This window comes from Triticum aestivum, chromosome 7B (assembly GCF_018294505.1).
Source record: "Triticum aestivum cultivar Chinese Spring chromosome 7B, IWGSC CS RefSeq v2.1, whole genome shotgun sequence".
Classification (NCBI taxonomy): domain Eukaryota; kingdom Viridiplantae; phylum Streptophyta; class Magnoliopsida; order Poales; family Poaceae; genus Triticum; species Triticum aestivum.
Window position 1 is genome coordinate 688,225,639 of NC_057813.1, and position 6,209 is coordinate 688,231,847.

The window sequence follows — 6,209 nt, forward strand, 5'->3', positions numbered from 1 at the left end:
ATTTCGCGGCCAGCTCTACTTGGCCGTACATCAAGCTCATAGGGATCTCCTTCCCATCAGGCCCCGCAGGTCCGACCTCGGCCATGTGGTTTGGGTCAGCCTTCGGGTACCGTGTCTTCACCATGGCCCAGGCCTCCCTGGTGCCTTGACGGCATGCCGATATCTTCCACAAATGGAGGCGTCACTGTGCTCCCCGAAGCTTCTCAGCAAGCCCTCCAAGGCCCTCGGGTAGGGAAACGGAAGGCCATAAGGCCTGAACGACGCCACTCATCGCCTGCCGAACACGTTCGAGCAGTTGCACCAGCTCGGGAAGTTGGTCACCCGTTGAACCAGGCATTTCCTTCGCAGGGCGACCTGTGAGCACACCTAAAGACACATTTTTGTCAATCGACTTCCTCGCCGAACTCTTCTTTTCAAAGGAATTTGCTCAAGCACTTACTATAAATGCCGCGACAAAGCCGCTGATTCTCCTTCATGGAGCCAGACAGTTGGGCCCGAACATCTTTCAGCTCTTCTCCTAGATGGATGTGGGCATCTTGGAGCTTGTTCCTCTCCTACTGCACCTTCATCAGCACCCTCTCGCTGGCCTTTAGCTGGTGTAGTAGTTGTTTCTTGTCCGGAACTAGTCCGGCGCCCTCTGCAATTTTATTGTCAGATTTATGCACGCGCCGCACTTTGTTAATTAATTATCTTTTCGAAGTACGTCTTACCAGCGGGGGTCTCTGTGGCTCCCCCTGTGGCGGCCAGTGCGGCCTCAAGTTGGGCCATGCACTCTTGGAGCTCCTGAGACAGGTGGGTATTCTTCTCCGTAAGATCCTTCATTATAATTGATCCTTAAATCAGTTATTTTAACTATTTTAAGTCTCGGGGGCTACTGGCATATATAACTATTAAAATTACTTACCCGTATGTCTTTCACATGCTGCTCCGTGGCTCTGGTTAAACCATCTTGAGCGGCACGGAGGTGCGCATTTCCCGCATCAAAGGCGTTTAACGCCTCCGGGGAGAAACACGCGTCACGAAGAACTGTCCGGCGACGCCTGTGATTCATGGCGCTCTCCACCTCGGACCGGGTGGCGGACAGCCTGTCGGCATCCTCTGTCGGAGGAGCGTCCAGCTCCTACCTTGTGTTCGCCTCTCCTTTCGGACCATGCGTTGGAGCATGGCTGGCGGAGGCTTGATTCGCAACCTCTCCGGACACTGTCCGGCGAGCGCTATTTCTGGAAAAGTTATGAGCATTAATATACCTCCTAAGGTATCTTTCCCTTAAAAACAGCGGTATGCCATACCATTGCAGCGACATCTCGATTCGCGTCGCACTCCTTTTCCGCCTGCTGGGCCGAACTGACCCTTGCTGGTCAGCCGCTGCAGGTTTGGCTTCCCGCCTTAAAGGAACCTCCTGCGATGCACCATCAGTATAAGATGGTCAGAATTGAGCATGGATCAAATAATGGTGTCAGGACCTCGGTCGTAGTCACCTGGGAGGCTGGAAACAAACCGGGGTAGTCAGCCGTAATGGCGACTAGAGCATTGTCCATGCTAAGTTGGTGGAACACCCCGTCAATCAGCTCCACCTTTATGTCCGGATCCTCTTCGGAGGTCGGATCAAGGGATCGTTCCGGATCCTCGGGCTGTGGAGTTAGGCTTCATACGCCCTCCACGTCCCGGCGCAGCTCCTGCGTCAAAATCGCAAAGTAAAATACTTGACTCTGGAAGTATGGATCGGGTAGATAAATGTTCTCTTACCCAGCTCCGAGGGTTATTCATGGAGAATCCGTTCAATGGATTCATGCGGAGAAATTCCTCCTCCTCCCCCTTGTACAATCCGGACAGGATCTTTGCCAGATTGGCTGCCGAGCTCGGCCCCCTGCGGCCATGACGGGTGGCGTCGTCTTCCCCGTTGAAATCCCACATAGGGTGGCCCCTATATTGGAGTGGCTGCACCCCTCGCATAATGCACGTGGCCATGACTCCAATCATGGTCAATCCGGAGTGGGCCAGTAACCTAATCCGGCCCATCAGATAATGGACGCTCCTGTCATCTTCTCGTTGAGGGCTCCGCGGGCGCCAACTCAGGCGTTTCTTGAAGGGAGCATTGCTGAACTCCGGGAGGCCGATCCGAACTGGATCCGGCAGAGGGGCGTCCTCCATGTAGAACCATTCCGAAGGCCAGTCTTCGGACGCCTTCTTCGGGGTGCCAGATAGATATCCGGTCCCGGCGATGCACCATATTTCGGCTCCGCCCACTTGATATATCGACCCCTCATGAGAACGGGGTACGAGGCAAAACAATCTCTTCCACAGTGCAAAATGGGGCTCGATGCCCAAGAACAGTTTGCAAAGAGCTACGAAGCCCGCGATGTGCAAAATGGAGGCGGGTGTGAGGTGGTGAAGTTGGAGTCCATAGAACTCCAGGAGCCCCCGGAGAAATGGATGTATGGGAAATCCAAGTCCTCTTATTAGATAAGGGACAAAGCATACCCGCTCTCCTTTGGAAAGGTTGGGGACGCTCTCCGCCTGCTTTCCGCCCTTGAAGGTGGCCAGTCCGGCTCGAACCGGAACCATGAAAGCTGTGGGAAGATATCCCTCGGTTTGGAGCGCCACCAGCTCGCTGTGTGGAACTGAGCATCTCCCCCAATCTCCTGGCTTAGGGCTGGGAGCGCGATAGGAGGAGCCGCGTCGACTATCCATGGTGGAATGGATTTTTGTCAGAGGCGCTTCGATGAGAACTTGCGGATGGAGGATGGTGTGAGTGGGATCTAGATCCTCGCCTCTCTTATAGGCGGCTCGTTCGCACGGCTAAGGGGTAAAACGTAAAAATACCCTAGCTTTTCGCATTCGTACGACGCGTGGAAGAGAGCCATTATTGGGCGTAGAAGCCAAGGAGCGCAACATTTATAAGGAAGCTGGACACTATTCGACAAAGAACATGAAGTTTGAAGGAGAACCTGCCTTGCAACGCCGAAGACAATATACGCGTCGGACTCGTCGTCGCTGAAGCCCGGTTCGGGGGCTACTGAGGGAGTCCCGGACTAGGGGGTGTCCGGATAGCCGAACTATCATCATCGGCCGGACTGCAAGACTATGAAGATACAAGATTGAAGACTTCGTCCCGTGTCCGCATGGGACTTTCCTTGGCGTGGAAGGCAAGCTTGGCGATGCGGATATGTAGATCTCCTACCTTTGTAACCGACTCTGTGTAACCCTAGCCATCTCCGTTGTCTATATAAACCGGATGGCCGTAGTCCATAGGACGAACAACAATCATACCATAGGCTAGCTTCTAGGGTTTAGCCTCCTTGATCTCGTGGTAGATCCACTCTTGTAACACACATCATCAATATTAATCAAGCAGGACGTAGGGTTTTACCTCCATCAAGAGGGCCCGAACCTGGGTAAAACATCGTGTCCCTTGTCTCCTGTTACCATCTGCCTAGACGCACAGTTCGGGACCCCCTACCAAGATCCGCCGGTTTTGACACTGACAGCTACCCTCTTCCTCCTTGGCATTCAAGCACCTATGGACCCGTCGAGGACGAGGTGCCTATGGTGACTTCATAAATTTCAAGATGATAGTGTCGTGCATGTGTGCGTTCATAGGGGTGAGTGTATGCGCGTGTATATGAGCGCTTGCGTCAGTACTGTGTCAAAAAAACGTAAATGCGTGTCAAAAAGAGACTAGTTAGTATACTCAATTTTGCGCACCTCGGAGAGGAAAATGATAGAACTAGTACGTATTTATTTACGGTGCAGATTCACTCATTTTGCTCCATATGTACTCCGTCTCGGTGTAGTCTAGTCACTTGTTGAAATCTCTAGAAGGGCAAATACTCCTTTCTGGTTTACAGGGCTATACTAGCAAGTAGTTGTACGTACTAGTACAATAGTGGGCTCACATAGAAATTTTGTATCATGCAAGAGCCTGGCTATATGCGTGCTCCAATGTTCGCAATTGCAACATTCGGTTTGCGCTTGGCTCTTCGCCTCTTCGAGAAGACGAACAATGATGTTACTACTACTGCTTCTACAGTGTCAAATCCACTGCTGCATGTCCATCCACCGCGAGCAGGACGGATAGCTTGTTGTAGAAGTACTACTAAGCAAAAGCCTGTCCTCGTTTGCCCGCGCGCATGGGCGAGGGAGAAGGCGTGTAGTAAAATCAAGCTTCTCCTCGTTGTACGAGTTGATGTGACACATCATAGCACTAGCCCCACATGCTTGCCTCTAAACTTGGCTGAAAGACTCGCAGTGTACAATATATTCGCTGCAACCTCTAACATTTACCCACCACAAATCAAAATATATGTGGCGTATGCATCGTTCTGATGCAGAGGCCGGGGAGTCCCCCCTTTTTGAAAAAAAACAAATTAAAACATATGTTCCTGTCTTGACCAGATGAGCGTGCAAACTACAATCACCAGGGTGACATTTAGGGCCGGAAGACTATTTTTTTTTTAAAACTTCGAGAAGGCCACATAGCATGGAGCCGACCCGAGCGATTTTAAGCTTACAGGCACGGTACACGCTATCCTAGACTACTCTACACATGAAACTGCCACACGAGCGTCCGGGCTGCGCTTGGCTCTTCGCCTCTTCGGGAAGTAGAACAATGATGGAGTACTACTGCACTGGAGGAGTACTACAATACGCTTCTGGCCATCTAACGCCGATTGAACTGCGGCATGTCCACCGCGTGCAGGAGGGAGATCGTGTAGCGAAAGCTTCTCCTAGTCTTGCCAGCCATCACGCTCATGGGCGAGGGAGGGATGCTCCTGCCTTTGCACGTATGGTAGGTGGGCCCGACAGGTGTGTGGCCAACCTGTCATACAGCCAAAGGCAGGTGTAGTTAAGTCCGCGAGGGAGAGGATAATCAAACTTCTCGTTGATGTACGAGTTGACGCGACACATCAAAGCACTGCACTCGATATATTTCAATAATTTGTGTTTACTGATGCATTAATTACAACGCATGCATGCATGTCGTGACTCTCCTTTTGATACTTGCATGTGTTGATTTAATGCACCTTGAAGTAGTATAAAATATGTGATGGTAAAGCTTTGTAATACCCCGGCCCAAGTGAGAGATGGTTGTGCACGAGGAGGGCGAGATCATGCAGACCGAATAGGACCCGATGATGGAGCTCTCTAAGGTCTCGATGGACCTCATCGTGCTCCACTTCCCCTTGTGCCTCCGCCCCTTGACGCCTCCAGTGTATGAGGTTCGAATACACCTCGTCCATTCGGCTGATTGAGCAAGGTGTAGGTTTCTTGATTGATGTGTTGTTCGATTGATTTCTGCATTGCAAGGGAGGGCACCTGGCCTGCGCGGACTCCCGCGCTGAGCGCCCCGGGAACCAGCGGCAGTGCTAGAAGTGCAAGCGCGGCGGTGGCTTTGACATGCGGAACACGGCGGTGGACTCCGTCCTTTCGTCAGTGAGGGTGGAGTGCCCGCACGAGGGCTCTAGGCTCTACGTCACTTACCACAAGCTCGCCGATCACCAGAGCATGTGTCCGCTCACGCCCTGCCAATGCCCCATGCCCGTCTGTGGCTACGAAGGCCCGCTGTCGGCGCTCTACCACCACATCAGCACCGCGCATGCCATGCCCGTGCACAGGATCCAGTATGGCAAGGTGCTCGAGCTGCAAGTGCCACTGTTGGAGCCACGACTCTTGCTGTTCGTGGAGGAGGACCGCCGCGCGTTTTTCTTGGTCGGCAGCGTGCTCGACATCGGCGCGCCTATCACCATGTCGGTCGTCTGCATCAAAGCGGGGGCGTCCCCACTGCCGCACTACGTGGCCAAGCTGTGGGCGAACGGCCGGCCCGGGGAGCCCAAAGGCACGACCGATGCCGTCAAGGTGGAAATGGAGGTGACAAGCAGCAAGGATCCCGACGATGTCGACATGCAGGAGCTGACCTTCTTGACAGTTCCGCCCAAGCTGCTGGCCAGGGCTAAGCTTGTGTCCCTCCACATTCAGATTGACAAGCTCACGTCCTAAATGTTTCTACAGTGCCTTCTGTTTATCTTAGTAATATGCTAATATAGGGATTACCTTGGTCTACTTTAGCTTAAGAAATGGTGGGTTTTGGTGGCGATGCAGCAATTACTTCGACATCAGATAAAGTAATTTCCAACAGTCGAACGGATATTTTATGTCTGTTGGATATAAAGTTCCTTTGGGTAAGAAGTACTACTTGTCATCAAAATGGA